Source organism: Trachypithecus francoisi, unplaced genomic scaffold, assembly GCF_009764315.1.
Source record: "Trachypithecus francoisi isolate TF-2019V2 unplaced genomic scaffold, Tfra_2.0 Lachesis_group0, whole genome shotgun sequence".
In the NCBI taxonomy this organism is placed as follows: domain Eukaryota; kingdom Metazoa; phylum Chordata; class Mammalia; order Primates; family Cercopithecidae; genus Trachypithecus; species Trachypithecus francoisi.
This window is the reverse complement of record NW_022681453.1, coordinates 40,701,098-40,718,059: the sequence shown is the minus strand read 5'-3', so window position 1 is coordinate 40,718,059 and position 16,962 is coordinate 40,701,098. Positions and strand designations below refer to the sequence as shown.

Below are 16,962 nucleotides of genomic sequence, written 5' to 3'. Positions count from 1 at the left end.
TTGGCATTTACCCACAAAGAAAGGTAGACCAAAGCAACACTCTTCAAACTTTACTGTGTATTCCAATCACTCAGGCTGTTATTAAAATGCTGATTCTGACTCTGTTGCTTTGGGGTGGCTGAAGAATTTGCATTGGTACTGATGCTTCTGGTCCTGCTGGTACACAGACCACACTACGAGTAGCAAGGGACTAACTGGTAGGAACTTATCCAGTTGACCAAGAAGGAGCAGGAAAAGGGGAGATGTCCTCCTGGGACTCCATTGGCTGGTGGTCTTTTAATGGGGGATTTTGTCCTTCAGGATTGAAACCTAGTGGGAATATTGTGGGTTCCTCTAAGTGGCCACAAGATGTCATAATGTCATTACATGAATTCTCCCAGAAAGGTTCAAGTCTGGGTGTCAAGTTACATCCCTTAAAGCCGAAAATGGAAAGTGGCAGCTATCTAATCAGTGCTGCTTCTGGGATCATCCTCGGTGAAACCTTCCTCCCCCAGGCCCAAGGCAGATGTCAGGCTGATGGCAGAATCTTTGTCTTACCACCTTTCCCAATTTGACTTTGTTAATAGAGTCATGGGAGAATCACGTGGTTCCCAGAGACAGGATCTGCCACGAGAGAAGACTGGCCTCTTTAGAAACATGAAGTTCAGAATTTCCTATGGTAGAGTTCACAGAACCACAATCTGGAGGGATGCTTTTCATAAACAAAGGTCTTCTTCAACAAATCAGTTGGGGAAATGCTTCTGTTCCATCTCCTTCTTTAGATGTCCTATATTCTGAAGATGATCATGTCAAAGGTTTTGGTAAGACCTGCAAGAAACCAGCCTGGTTGATAGCAGTTGCTCCTGTGCTTCTCAAACATCTTCAGCCATGTCACTCCTCACTGCCATGAATACCATTAAAACCTACAAAGTATTTTAGGTTTTAATGCAACTTTAGCAGAACAAATGGTTATACTTTCACATTGGAAATGAAGGCCCACGTGGTACACTAAGGGTAGGGTAGTAAAGAGAGATGAGTTTGAGGCCACCTGGCTAGAAATATGAGCTTTCTGCATTTCAGAAGCATCAGACAAACAACATAATCTCTACCATGATCATGGCCTTGTTACTTTCTTCTTCCTATTACAGCTGTCTGACTTTATTTACTCTCCCCAACCATTAGGTGAAACCATAAGAAATTGCTGTTTATGGAGGTAGGGAAAAATCAAATGTCAACAATTTCACATGATTCCAGCTGGACTAGGGCTTGGCACACTATGGTCTGTGGGCCAGTCTGCCCCAGCCCTGTGTTTGTAAATTAAGTTTGATTGAAACATAGGCATCCTCTTTTGTTCATGTATTGTCTATGGCTGCTTTCATGCTTTGCTGGCAGAGTTGGGGAGTTGCCACAGAGACCTCCAGGCCAGTAAAGCCACATTATTTACTATCTGTCCTTTTACAGAAAAGTTGCTGCCGCCAGTGTAACTGGTAGGTAGCTCCTTGAGGAGAGAATCCACAGATGAGAATCATTTTTGTAGTTTTTCTGCTCCCTGCAGCAACACTGCAGCCTGTAAATAGTAGGTGCTTAATAAGTATCACAGTCCATTTTCTGCTGATGTAACAGAATACCACAGACTGGGTAATTTATAAAGAAAAGAGATTTATTTGGCTCATGGTTCTAGAGGCTGGAAGTAAAAGGGCATGGTGCTGTTCCCTGCTTGGCCATCTGATGAGGGCCTTTTTGTGGCATCATAATGTGGCAGAAAGCCTCACATGGTGAGGAAGGGTGCACATGTGATAGAGAGAAAACTCATCCTTTATTGGGAGAACGCTTCTGTGATAACTAACCCACTCCTGTGTTAACAGCATTAATCCATCCACGAGGGCAGAGGCCTCAAGACCTATCACCTCTTAAAGATTCTAACTCTTAATACTGTTGGAATGGCAATTCAATTTTGACATGAGTTTCGGAGGGGACATTTGAACCACAGCAATCAGTACTGGATATAGAAAAACGCCATGAGCCTTCTTCCTGGAGAAGCATGATACCTGATCTTTCATCTTCTTCTCCAGACCTTTGGCTTCTGTATCTTGACTCACTCCCAGATGTTTGGCAGGCAAGCTCCTACTGCTGCCAGTGAAGTCAGCTTCCTCCTTTTTGAGTAAAAAAATCACCCAAAAAGTCTCTAAGAGCCCTTGGACATCAATCAGCTAGCTCTTAGAGCTGTGTGGATGAGGATGCATAAATGAAGCAAACATATGGATTATATTTCCATTGAAATACACACAGGCTCCGAAATTAAATGGGAAAGAGCTTGGCAAGGTCATTCTATTACTTGACCATTTCCAAAACTGTTTGAGGAAAGTCTGATATGTTTGATAAACCTCAATCACAGTGTGAAATTAACCTTTCTCTCCCCAGACTATGCAGGAAGCTCAGAGGGAGTGGGGAGAAGGCCACTAGATTGAACTACTCCTTCCAAAGCTTCTTGAATCTGACTCAACGAATGATTGGCAGCTACTTGTGTCTTTTAGGCATTACATTATTTTAGTCTGCCATGGATGGGCAAAATGCGGGCAACGGTATAATTTGCTGGAGTGGTATTCTCTTTTCCCTTCTGATAGATGCCTAGCGTTGTTTAAAAGAAAAAAACTAAATTAAAAAAATTGATTACACACCATCCATGTTTATTGTCAAGAAAATGAGAAGAGACAGACGAGCAGAAAGAAGAAAATAACAACCGGTCTGGTGTCATTTGACAGTGATGAGGCAGCCAAACAGTCATTGTATGCTTACATATTTGAGCAGAGCTGGGGGAAAAATTGGGGAATAAGAATGATCTTGCTTAAAGTGCAAAGTACGTTTGGAGGCTGAGAAGACATGAGCGCATTCTTAGGGCGGAGATGAGGAACTAGGGGGGTGGGAGGCATCATTCCCTGATTTGGATTCTGTTTTCAGCCTTTCCGGTCGGTAATTTGGAAGATTCTGCCCTTTGCCCTAAGCCACTGTGCCTTGCAACTCTGGGGTGAGTCAGGAATTTGTCTCTCTGCACCAGGAAAACCTGAATTACTGTAACTTTTTGTGGGACGATTAGACTCCGAAAAAACTAATATTTTTGGCAACACAATTGAAGGGACAGGGCTACTGGCAGAATAGGATCATTTACTGTCTTGACTAGCAAAAGTCCCACTCGTGCCGGTAAACACAGGAAATGGGAGATGGGGAGGCTGACTTGCCCCTCACCTGGGCCTCTTATTTTGTACTGATTGCAAGGTGTACCTCTGTTATATTTTGGTGCAATGGAAGACCCTGCTGAAGAGTTACCTTACCCTCAAACGGTTTCCAGACTCTCTTTCCCTTTATACCTCCCCCTCCAGAGGATTGAATGCTGTATAATTCTCTTCCTGTTTTCCTTGCAGCCAGAGTGGCTGGGCTACCCAGGTATAGCCTGTGAGTCTTCTTGGTGCAGCATTTGGGAAATCTTCCTTTTTCCTGCACAGAAGTGATTGATGCCTAACTTGAGCATGGATGAGTTGCCTGGAGCTGAAGCAGCCGCCTTGTGTCCACAAGAGAAAGGCCTAGAGAATCACAGAGGTTGATCCTGAAATCAATGAAATCAGTGTCAGCAACTGCCTTCCTTCAGACCTTCTGTTAGGTGAGAAAATACCCCATTTTCTATTTAAAGCAGCATGAATCAGGGTTTCTGTTATTTGCAACCAAATGGCGTCTTGGCAGATGCACCACATGACCCGCTCAGCTTGGCACAGAGACAGATGCCCATCATGGTTTATAAACTTAGTTGTGGCAAAAATATACTTTATATTTTGTTCCAAGTTTGGTGACTGTATCTGGGTCTCAGCAGGGAATTGACGATATACTCAAATAGTGTAATTAAGGAAAGTTTAATGAAGGCACCAGTGGAAGGGTATTGGAAGATTTAGGGAAACCACAAGAGATTGGTTACTGCCTTGGGGCTACCAGCTGGGAGCTGTTCTCACCCTTAGGCTAACAGGGCAAGGAAAGGAGCCAGAAAGAGGAGTGAGAGAAGGCTGCCTGACAGGAGTGTGCCCTGGGGTGGAGGGATGCTGCCAACTTGCAATGCAATAAGCACCCTGGCCTCTCTCTTTCCACCCACCAGTCTCCTGCCAGTAGTCCCCTCTTCTCCATCGGGAGTATGTTCCCAGATCTCTAGTGCATGCCTAAAACCATAGAATAGTACTGAACTCTACACACACACACACACACATACACATGTATGTACACGTATATATACATAAATACACACAAATGTATACACACATCTATATACATATATATATATATAAAATGCACGATTTCTTTTTCATTCTTCACAATTTCACAGATGCAAGATTCATTCTTACCATAGATTTTAGCAACCTCACCATACATTTTTTTTCTCTCCTTATTAAATCGTGAACTTTCATCTTTTCACTTGAAGGAAGCACTTTACAGTTTCTCTTTGGCATACCTGAATTGCCAGCATCAATACTCTTGCACTTTGGGGTCATCATTAACTAAAATAAGAATTCCTTGAATACAAGCACTGGGATAGCGTGAGAGTCGATCTGATTACCAAGAGGGCTACAAAGTGACTAGAGGGTGGGGATTGTAGATGGCGTGGATCCAACGGACAAAGGAAGGATTCATGTCCCAGGTAGGCTGGAGTGGGAGAGCACAAGATTTCATCATTCTACCTGGAATGGTGCACAATGGAAAACACATGAATTTTTTATTTCTGGGATTTTTTTCCATTTAATATTTTGGGACCATGGTTGACTGTGGGTAACTAAAATCATGGATAAGAGGTGACCACTGTACTAGAAGAAGCCAGAGGACTCCATACAGGGCGGCCTCCCAGGACACAGAGCAGGGTAGAGAAAAATGGCAGGTGAATCTGGAGGGGTACGCTGGAGACTCCTGTCTCATGAAGTGTCTGAGGCCCACTCATGAAGGGTCTCAGGCATTCCAGGGAGCTGGGCTCCACCGGTTCAGAACCGCTGCTCCAGCTCCAAAAGCTTCGCCTGGAACTTGGAGTGCTCTTTGCTGTGTGTCTTCTCTCCAAGAAGTGGCCTCCACCCTCTGGCCAGTGCCCCATGACTGCGCCTCCAGCTCTGCCTGGCCTGCGGCTAGGGAGGCTTTTGCCGAAGCTGTTCATGGCTGGAGACCCACTGAGCTGGCTGCCTGGCACAGTTCAGGATGCTAATTGGGCACCCGGCAGCTGCATGGAGTGCTCTGGAATCAGGTTGATTTTTAAAATTCTGATTCTATTTAAATATCTCTGGGGACTTAGATCAAGCCTGTTAAACACAAATCCTTGATACAAGACCAGAAAGGAAGGAGCAGTTCTGTCCTATGTACAAGAGTCTCACTTTCATGGTCTCAAGTCATCAGGGACACAACACACACCCATTTCACCCAAGTGGGGAAAGGGGAAAGGGAAAGCAGCTTGCCCAAACCTAACTGAAGCTGGTTCCAAGGACACCTCCCTGGCTGGCCCTGTCCTGCCTGCACTACTTCCCTCTCTCTCACAGGTGCTCACGTCATTGGGAACTTACTCCTTGGAATTTCTACCTCACCAGGGAGCCTCTGTATCCTCACTTTACTGAGAAGGAAACTCAGGTGCAGAGAGGTTAAGTGACTCACCCAAGGCCATAGACTCCTAAGTAGCATCTTCAGAAGGAAAACCCGGGTCGTCTGATGTCAAAGCTTGTCTTATTAACCAGTTGTGTCTAGCTCCAGTTTGCTCAGGAGACCCCAGAATAGCATGCCAGAAGCCCCTCTCAATGGGGGTGTGAGCTTTGGGCTTTTTCTGGCCTGAACGAAAGTTTACTTTGCACTCAAAAGACTCAACAAAAATCATAGTAACTGTGGTAGAGAATAGTCGTTAAGAGCACCTGGGGTCAGGCAGACCAGGCTGAGTTCTTAACACCCTTTGAGCCTTGATATTCTTGCCTCTAAAATGGAGCCATACCTCTCTCAGGTTGGATTCTCTCAGAAGCTGAGCCTGGGACAAGGATTCCAGTGCAAGTAGTTTATTTGGAAGATGACCCCAGGAACACTAGAAGGGGCATGGGGAAGTGAGTTGGGGAGGAGAAGGTAGCCAATACTAGGCATATTATCAAGCAAGTCACCACAGTGGGCGACTGGAGTTTAATGCCCTTGGGTACACTGGGGGCCCCTGAAGATCCCACAGAGAGTTATCCCACTCAAAAAGCAGAGGAGCTGGGGTATTGATCTTGCATCACCCATTGGCTAAGGGCTGCTCTGGGGTGATATTCATTCTTGGGGACCGCTGGCCTGCTAGGAGGCAGCAGAGCCAGTGAGAAGAAAGCCTTCGGCAAAGCAACGCAGGTGTTGGCAGGTGAAGTTGGGCCAGAATGCACCGTGTTTAAGGAGCCAGGCACTGCTAGTGTCTCGAATACCTGCCCCATAGAGTTGTGAGGGGGCCATAAAATAATGCCTGGCACCTCATAAGCGCTTACTACACCAGGCCCTTAGATTACTCTTATTATTATTGCCATTACCATTCCTGTGACTGCTACCTACTCAGGGCACACTGAGCAGCCAATTTGGTGCTTGCAATGTGTCTCCTGCTGACGATTTTTGACATCAGAGTCTTTTGCTTTGGCCAAACATTTTATTTCCCCTAGTGACCATCCACTGGGCAGAAAGCTCTGAGCTTCTGGCCCGTGGGATGAGAATTCTCGCCAGGTGTGTTTCCCAAGCACAGGAAAGAATTTGCCTGGTGGGAGGAAATTGGGCCTGGCCGTGTTCATGGGCCGGGCTCTGTTTTCTCCAACTCTTTAGAGAAAAGAGAAAAGCACCACCCCCTCCCTTCCGCAGCCAGGGCAGCCTCCAGCTGGCAGCTGGTGCCCGCGTGCACAGCCAGGACCTGCGTGCAGCTGCCCCCTCCTTGGGCTGCCTGCCCTCCTGTTGTTTCCCCGAGGGCCCCAATAGAGCAAGGCCCTCTTTGGGAGCTGCCAGAGGGTGGGGTGCTTCCTCCAAGCCCTCCTCCCTTCCTGTGTACCTTCTGCTACTTCCTCTTCCCACCCCACACCCCACCTTCCTATTTCTTTGTCATCCTTTCTCCTCTGGGCTCCTTGGGGAGGGGTAAGGTTTTGGTCAGGATTATTCCCACTTCTCCCCTCAGAACCACTGGCTGGGTTTGCAGGGTGTTGAAGGGGGCCTTTCCCTCCTCCTTCCTTTGGGTCTGTTCCCTCTTGTGTTTGCTTTGATCCCCAATGGATGCCGACAAGTGGACGGGCCCACCCACTGATCTCTTTCAGTGTGACTGAAAAGAAGCGTTTTCATGTTCTTGGGGCTCGTTGCTCTTGCTGCCTGCAGAAGGGAGCGATGCTGGCTGGCGATGGAGCTGCTGGAACCATGCAGATGGAAAGAGCTGGCAGTGCTGGCTGAGTTGTTATGAGGAAGCTGATGGTGGGGGTGTGGGTTTGCTGTGGACCGAGGGTTGGAGACAGGCAGGGTGCTGGGGTGGGTGGCAGCCGGTGAAATTGGACAGATCCCCAAGAAAATGTAGCAGGCTCTCTCAGGAGGGATTTCCAGGAGCTGCTGTCTGGAAGCTTCCCAAGTATCTGCCATTCAGGAGGAGATACAAATGAGGAACAGGCCAGTGGAGCACTTGGGTTCAAGTTCTGAATATGTTACTACCTGACTAGGCCTTGAGTAAATAAATGAATAAATAAATAAAACACCCAGTCCTTCTGTGCCAGCACTTTCTGGGTCCTCAACTGGCTAAGTGGACACCCCTTCCACTTAGTTTGGGAGTTCATGGTATCAGCTCTTGCTGCAATAAAAGAACCACCCAAACTTAGTGGCTTGTAACAACCACCATTTATTTAGTTCATGATGCTGTGTGTGACTCACAGTTTGAGCTGGGTTCTGCTGGGTGGTTCTTCAGCATTGACTAGGCTCACTCATGCATCTCTGGTTAACTGCTGGGGCTGCTGAGGGCTGACTGGTCCAGGCTGACCCAGCTGAGACAGTGTCTGTTCCATGAGCTTTTCATCTTTTAACAGGCTACCCCAGGTAGTTTCTGGAGTCCAGGACAGAAGGACACAAAACCTTTTCAGACCTAGACCTAGGCCTGTCATGGTGCCACTGCTGCATCATTCTGTAGGTCAAAGCAAGTTACAAGGCCAGCCCAGACTCAAGGAGTGGAGAAACAAATTTTACCTTTCCATGGGAAAAGCAGCAAAGTCACATTGCAAAGGCTTACTGCAGATACAGAGGGTAGAATAGTTCTGGCCACTTTTGCAAGCAGTCTGCTACACTTATAAAATAACAGGCTCAAGATCACTTGGAAGAGCAGAAAGTCTTTAGTGCAAAGAAAGATGCAAAGGGCAGAAAATCAGCTTAATCCCACAATCCCAAGGAATGCATTGAGAATATATTTGTCTGCACAATCCAGTCATTTCCCAGGCTCACGTGATGGTGTTTTGGGTGGAGTAGGAACCAGAATTTGAATGACCAGATGAACAGGATTAGATGAGAATCCTTTTTCTGGTTGTCTATTTGCAGCCTCTAAGAAGTGAAGTCTCCACATTTGAGTTTGGACATATGCTAATGGGACTAATGAATTTTGATAGCTTGGATGGTGGTCCAGTTTTGGGGACCCCCATGATGGGGGATGGTGTCTTGCATGGTAAACCAGATGTCTGACAGCATCAACATCACAGGGAGAAGGAGCTCTGGGTACTGTATATTGAATACTAGAACCTACCCTACTTCACAGTAGGGCTTTTTTTTTGTATGTGTTTTCTGGAAAGTCATAGCTGCCAACTGAAGGGGAGACATCTCTAAACTCGAATGCTTTAAGGGCTTAAGCAGCTTTGCTGTGTGACCCCTCTAAGTGAGTGTGATGCAGACACCATGTCATTCATTTCTTCTAGTTGATGATAGGACTTGCTGGCCACCAGGAGCTGGTGCCAGGAGAGATTTGGAGCTCTGGAGGATGGTGGATTTTCAGCTCTAGCAGCATCAGTAAGGAAACAGCACAGTTTCAGTGCAAAGAGCTGCAAAATCCCAGCCTTCCTAGCCTCATGGCACCTGGGTCTCTTTCACAGATGCACACAAACAGTCTTGGAGCCGGAACTGGCCTCCAGAAATGTTGACAAGTTGTCATCCTCACTAGCAGTCTACCGGTGTTTATTTCTCTTCTGCGTTTGCCAGCTCTGGACATTCTCACTAAAAAATAAAACAGCAAATCCTGCATGGCTTTAAGAAGTCTCTTTACGCATGCATACGTAGAAGCCGAAGGGTCCTGAAGCCATTCTGATTGGGTAACAATGTGGAAGACAAATGATGTCAGTCACATTATGGGGCGTGGCCAACCGACTGCCATCCTGCTTGAGAGGGCCAAGCAAGCTGCACACATTTTAATGTTCACTTGGGAGAGAGCTCCTCCTCTTCAATTACCCAGCATGGCTACGTGGTGCTTTTCACTCACCAAGGCCTGGAGGTTAATTACTCCACACGGTGCCTTTTACCAGCAGGAGGTGTGCCTTGGCAGTCCTCAGTCCTGCACGTGGTCTGCCCAGATGGGTGGCACATCCCGCCCTTGCTGGCTGCTGGGTTTCAGTTTGTTTTTGTTTATGTTGGCTCTGTTTCAACAGAGCCTACAGATGTGGTCAAACTGGAAAGGGGGTGGGGGACTAGAAGCAAAGGGGGGAAATAAAGGCGCCAATCATTTCTGATACCATCTGATCTGACCAGAACTTTTTGAAGAGGGCAGTGAGAAAAGCCAGGCTTGGTCTGGGCCTCTCCTGCTTTCTATTTTCGGTCTTCTCTCCATCCCACCCAAAGAGTGGGAAGCCCAGGCACTGGGGCTCACCTTAAAGAGCCCCCGCAGAGCTTGCGCGAAGCAGCTCTGATTTCCAGGCCACAGGCAGGAATGGCTTGGTTCATTGGCCTCTTCTCCTCTTGGGGCTCCGTGGGACTGGCTTAGTCCTAATGAGAGCTGGCAGACAGAGAGGGAGCAGGGTTGACAGAGAGCTGACTGCCCCTCTCCACGCAGACTTTTCACCTGGCTGGTAAAAACCATCCCAATTAGCTGCCACAGTAAGGCTGAGCCTGGAGCTCACAGCCCATCCTGTCACCTGCATTCCCTGGTGGTGGAAGCAGAAGCAAGACTGAGGGACATGACGGGTGGGTGGGGGGCTGTAGGCAGGGGGTGTGTGGGAGGACCCAGTTCCGGGAAGAGGCTGCACATTCTCTGGGGTTTCCACAAAGCCCTGGGGATCTCTTCTGGGACAAACCCTTGCCCCAGCAGGCTTGGGGAGGGGCAATGAAAAAGTTAAGGCCCCCACTTCTTCACCCACCTCCCTGCTCCCCTATGACTGTTGCAGTGGCCCCCCTCTGCCTTGTGGGGCTCCTGCGGCTTCCACAGGGAGCCAGGCAGGGCCCTGCCCCTGGCTACATCTGTCAAATGCAAATAGTTGCTAAAGTTATTTAGTGTGTCCTCACAGCTCCTTTTTGTCACTGGTGTTCCCTAGGCAACCGCTGCTGGAATGCAGTCAACTTCTAGAGGTTCTTCACAGGCAGGAATAGAAAATGGCTCTTGCTCACTTCTTGTTTGGGGGCTTCTCTGAGTGGGATCCTTACACTGGGAACTAGAGTCCTTGTTTTCTTATTTGAAAAGAGGACAGTGAGAGAAACCTGAGCAAATTGCCCTCTAGAAGTGGAGGAGGTGGAAATTCAGGGTCCCTTTGCTACTTTCTCTGGATGGAGGTGACCAGGGCTACAGAGAGTGGCCTTCAACACGTTTATTTTCTTCTGCCAAGAACTTCCCACAGGAGCAACCTTCCCATAGAGCAAGAGAGGTTTCTCTTTTCTTTCTAAAGATTATACAGATCAGTCAACTTTATCTTAAAGCTATATTTCTCATATAAGCAAAACATTTCTTATAAAAATTTAGAAAATACAGATAAAGTATAAAAAAGGGAAAAATCCCTGTACACATTTCCCATAATCCCATCATCCAGAGATGATCACTCTTAACATTTTGATTACGTGCTTATATTTGTATAAAAGTCTTATACAAATTACCCCCAAACTCAATGGCTTTACAGTGGTTCTCAGAAATTTTTGGTCTCAGGACCCTTTTACACTTATACAGTCATTAAGGACCTCAAAGAGCTTTTGTTAGGTCAGCTATATCTATCAATATTTACTGTATAGGAAATTAAAGCTGAGACAATTTTAAAATGAAGAATGCACACACATGTATTCTATTAACTTTCAAAGCAATAATGTTATTACACATCATATAACCTATGGGAAAGTCCACTGTACACTCATGAGAGTGAACAAGGCAAATAGCAGGCTAATAGTATTACCAAAAGAGTTTGGACTTTGCAGACCCTCTACTAGGGCCTTAGGGACTCCCCAGGAGTTCCCAGACCCCACACCATGCTTTGAGAACTGCTGATTTTAAAAAATTTAGAATTTATTATTGCTTATGAGACCTCTGGTCAGCTGGAGAGCTATTTTGATCTTGACTGAGCTCACTGGTGTGTCTATAATCCAGTGTGGCAGGTGGGTGGCTCTGCTGAACTTGGCGACTCCCTTATGTATTTGAGGGTTAGCTGGTTAGAGTCAGATCGAAGATGGCCTCAGCTGAGACTGCTAAGCTCTCCTCCATGGGGTCTCTCATCCTCCAGTGTGCTAGCCTGGGCTTGTGCACATGTCAGTGTCAAGATTTTGAGAGCTGGAACAAGAGCGAGAGCAAGAAGGCAAGGAGGGTGGGGAGGGGGAAGAGAGAGACAGAGAGAGTGCAGGAGTGCTCATGGCTTCTTGAGGTCTAAGGACAGGAGCACTGTCAATTTCTCTATAGTCTTTTGACCAAAGTGACTCACATGGCCAGGAGGTGCAAAATAGACTCTACCTCTTTCTGGGAATCGTGGCAAAGTCACATTACAAGGAGCATGGATAAGGGGAGGGGAATAATTGTGGCTATTTTTGCAGTCTACCACATACCTTATGTTTGCTTCATGGCCGCATTAGTTTCCATTGAATGGACATGCTATAATTTATTCAGTCCTGATGGCTGGACATCGACGTTGATTTTAATTTTCTCCTAATATGAATGAGGCTAGAATGAGCATTCTTGTGCATGAATTCCTAGAAGGGAAACTGTAGCAGCAAAAGTTACGAGCTCTGTTAAGGTTCTCCATCCATTCTGCCAAATCTCTCTCCAGAGAACCCACACTAGTTATGTTCTCACCAGCAAAGGAGGAGACTGCCTGTTGGGAGACTGATTGCTGCAAGTGTGTGTGTGTGAGATCAAGAACTTGTTAAAACTGTTAAAAACTGTTCTTTACGTCAAGTGTAGACAAGGCCTGTGGTCCTCAGTAATTAATTCTGCGGAGTGAAGAGCTACTCTTCAGCCTCCTTCACAGAAATGGCCACAGCTTGAAGAGACTGCTGGGGAGGAGGCTTGTTGGTAGACTGCTGGTTCTGAGTCCATCTATGGGCACCACTTTCCTTTCTAGCCCCGCGTTGGTCTTAAATAGTTATTTGTTAGAGATTCAAGATGCATCTCTTCCCAAGAGAACAAGAACTATCTTTTTAAAAAAAAAAAAAACAAAACTGTTTCCCTTGGGGAAACAGTTTGACCTTGGTCGTGTGATGGTGAGGCTCTGTATACGGGCCAGTTGACTGAGGGCAAAATCCACAAATCTGAAGTTATCCCTGTGTGCCTTACCCACTCATATGGTTTGGCTGTGTTCCCACCCAAGTCTCATCTTGAATTGTAGCTCCCATAATCCCCATGTGTCATGGGAGGGACCTAGTGAGAGGTAATTGAATCACAGTGGGGCTCTTTCTTATGCTGTTCTCATGTTAGTGAATAAGTCACAAGAGATCTGATGGTTTTATAAGGGGGAGTTCCCCTACACAGCCTCTCTTGCCCGCCGCCATGTAAGATATGACTTTGCTCCTTGTTTGCCTTCCGCGATGACTGTGAGGCCTCCCCAGCCATGTGGAACTGTGAGTCAATTAAATCTCTTTCCTTCATAAATTACCCAGTCTCCGGTGTCGTCATTAGCAAATTGAGAACAGACTAATACACCCATTCTTCCCACTGTTCCACCCCATGATTCCTAGTGTCCACAAGTCAACAAACTGCTTAGTCCACATGGCCCTGTATGATGTTTTGCTTTATTTCTTCTTTATTTCTTACCATGCCTCTTATGTCTTCTCAGACCTATGGCACTGCAAGCCCCTGCTCACTAGTTTCCTGTTGAATAGTTTTCACTTGGCGCCTCTGCTTCTGCTGTTCCCTCAGGCAGAATTCCTATTCTAACCCTCTCTGTTTTCCATTCTTCATCTAGCTAATTAATAAGCATCCTTCAAAATCCAGCCAAAGGAATTCCAAACGTTCACCTGTGAGGCTGTGTTGAGACTCTCAGTCCCTGAATTGACTCATCTAGTAACAGCAGCTCCGGAGGAGATGTGGGAACACTGGTTCTTGCTTTATCATAGCTGTGTGACATTTAGCAGGGCAAGTGACCTCTCTGTGCTACAGTTTTTCTCTTCTCTAAAATGAAAATGACATTAGACTCATGTTTCATTTCCAGTTACTGCATTAATAGAAGTATGTGCCATTATAATTGCTACTAATGCAAAACAAGAGTCTTTTTATTATTTTTATTTTTTTTAAGTCCTACCTTGTGTTTCCTTGAAAAGCAGAGGATAAGACAAGAGTTTGTATGCAGATAATTTATTTTGAAGAAGTGATTTTTGGGAAAGGGTGTTGGGGGCTGGGGGAGAGGGCAACAGGGATTGCAGTCCAATTTAGGTGCATTAATGAATGCGATACCAATGTGGGCCTGGGTCCCTCTGAGGAGCAGTAGAGAATGCACCTCAGCATGCTCTACTCAAGACACAGAAGACCTAAATATTTTTCCCCAAACAAGTGAAGCACCGTTGGGTTGCCACAGCTCTGGAGGGAACAAAAAGGTGGGCTGTAAGAGTGTGAAATGGTGCATAAAAGATGTCGGACCCAACGCTACAGTCTACATTTGTCATCCCTGAATCCCGACCTCTAAGCACCGTGCCCGGCATGGAGCGGGCATTAATCCACATGGTAAATGTGGAATGGAGGGTAAAGTTCCTGCTGTATTCGTTCATGGCCCTCAGCCACTGGTTACAGTGGGGAGATGTTTATCTTCTGCCTTTTCTTATTCTATGGTGTTCATGTCTCTTCGGGGACTGGAAGAAGCTGCTCTGCTTATGGAATGACGTCGTCAGGCTGACCTCAGTGAGGGGGTTGGGTTAGGTGAGGGCTTTTTCAGTTGTATACTCCAGGGACCTTGTGGAAAAAGCTGCAAGGTGGGTAGGGTGACCTGGGTGGATCAGGAGACATTTCTTCTTCCTTTCCCATCTCCCATCCTTCCTTTGTTCCCTATGCTCCATTTACTCGGAACTTAATACCTGAGAATCATCTGAAATAGCAGCAACCAGCCTTTACAAAGCACAGCATTTGGCAAAATGTATTCCATGGAATTCCGGTTCTGGTCTCCTTCTCATCAACCAGAGCAATTCCACTTTTGCCTCTTTTATATACTGAGATTGCATGTGTGTATCAGCTGGGATTTCGGTGCAAGCAGCATAAACCAACTTCTTTAACTAAAAAGAAAAGAAATTTATCGGAAGTGTTATGCAAACCAGAGGTCTATGGCCAAAGAAGTTCGGGAAACAGGGAGTTGAGCAAAGTCCATAGGTCTCTCTACTGGGGAACTTCTCAGGATCTTTAGTCTGCTAATACAAATCTCCAAGAGAGAAATATCTTTTGCAAAGTTTTCTAAATTTATTACCTCAATTCCAAGATGTGCTGATTATAAGATGTATCCCCAGTTTAATAATAGCTTTCCAGGGTTCAACCCAAAAGGGAACACTATCACATCAGGTGTGCAAATTGCTTTTAAGAAGCAACCTGGTTTCATAACTTTGTTTGTTTATTTGTTAGGCAACATACGCAGAATACTTACTATGTGCCAGACACTATTTTTAAGAGCTTTTATGTAAAATGACTCACTTTATCCTGTCTTTTGAGGTGGATGTGGGGCCTGAGAATGCACTTCTCAGATCTCTTACTGCAAGAGCATAATTGACCAAGGGCCCTGGTTGCTGCATTCTAAATCTACCTCCACATTGGGCAGGAGCCTTGCTTTCACAGGCTGCTCTCAGCCAATGACTGAGCACATCTGGGATACTGATATAGGTCCCTTCCACGGAGATGCAGGGCTCCTTTGATGGTTGACTTTGACTCAAAAATTCCTCAAAACTTTGCCAAAACTTTCCTAGAACTGCACTGCAATGTAAGGCTATTTCTACCCAGTCTTCTTCCTTCCCTTTCCTTTTTTTTTGGTAGGAATTAGGTCTACATTGAGGTTTCACAACTTTTCCAGCCTCCTCTGACTTCTCCCCATACTCTTTCACAGTTGTTTCCCCAAACAAATGTCTTGCACATCTAATCTCATCTTGAACTAACACAGTTGGATCTTTTCTTTCATTTCCAGTTTATAGATGGAAAGTTGAGGACCAGAATGGTTAAGTACTTTGCCCAAGATCAGATGGCTAGTAAGTGGCAGAGCTGATCATCAAACCAAGGTAGTCAGATTTCAGGGGACTCGTTATTCACTTCATGACACAACCTTGCACTTACTGTTCATACATGAAAAAGCAAGAAAGTGCATCCTAGGATCTAGGAAATTAGAGATTTTATTAAGTGACTCATTGTTTTTAAAACTTTTATTTTATGCTAAGGTATACATGCGCAGGTTTGTGATACAGGTAAACTCACGTCACAGGGGTTTGATGTACAGATTATTTCATCACCCAGGTACTAAGCCAATAGTTATTTTTTTCTGATTCTCTCCTTCCCCCCACCTTCCACCCTCAAGTAGTCCCCAGAGTCTGTTGTTCCTCTCTTTGTGCTTATTGATTCTCATTATTTTGCTCCCACTTATAAGTGAGAACATGCAGTATTTGGTTTTCTGTTCCTGCATTAGTACTGCTAAGGATAATGACTTCCAGCTCCATCCATGTCCCTGCAAAGGACATGATTTCATTCCTTTTTATGGTTGCATTGTATCCCATAGTGCGTATATATCACATTTGCTTTATCCAGTCTATCATTGATGGCATTTAGGTTGATTCCATGTCTTTGCTATTGTGACGAGTACTGCCATGAGCATATGCATGCACATATCTTTATGATGGAATGATTTATATTCCTTTGGGTATATACCCAGCAGTGGGATTGCTGCGTTGAATGGTAGTCCTGTTTTTAGGTCTTCGTGGAATTGCCACACTACTTTCTACAATGGTTGAACGAATTGACACTCCCACTAGCTGTATATAAACATTCCCTTGTCTCCACAACCTCACCGGTATCTGTTATTTTTGACTTTTTAAAAGTAACCACTTTGACTGGTGTGAGGTGGTACCTCATTACGGTTTTGATTTGCATTTCTTTAATGATCAGTGATATTGAGCTTTTTCTCATATGCTTGTTGGCTGCATTGATAAGAACAGATATTACACTTGATCTTAGCCAAAAGGCTGTGAAGCAATGGGACTCATTTTTTTTACAGAACATCTTGTTGGTATAGGATGCTGGGAGCTATGCCTTGGGAAATGCTGGCAGAGTACTTTGAGATGTGTATCTGTCACTATGACCTGAAGGTGTCCTGGTACCACTGTGCCTACATAGGCCAGCGGACTGGAAGACCAGAGATGAGGAATGGGTCTGATGCCGTGAAGGAGCCCTCCAAGGCTATCTGTCCTGCTGCTGCTGTTTATTGTGACCTGGGAGAAGTACAGGAGAGACCACTTTATGCCCTTGATCTCTGCTTGGCCCCTAAGTTTCACTGTGGTGTCTCCTTGTCTCCCATATTCTGGTGAGGCAGCTACCGTGGTGTGGTAGAAAGGCTGTTGCTC

General features: G+C 45.8%; 1 pseudogene; it reads right to left on the bottom strand.

The window, feature by feature from the left end:
- Positions 1-16,473: 16,473 nt before the first annotated feature.
- Positions 16,474-16,596, bottom strand: LOC117084769 (annotated as a pseudogene).
- Positions 16,597-16,962: the final 366 nt, after the last annotated feature.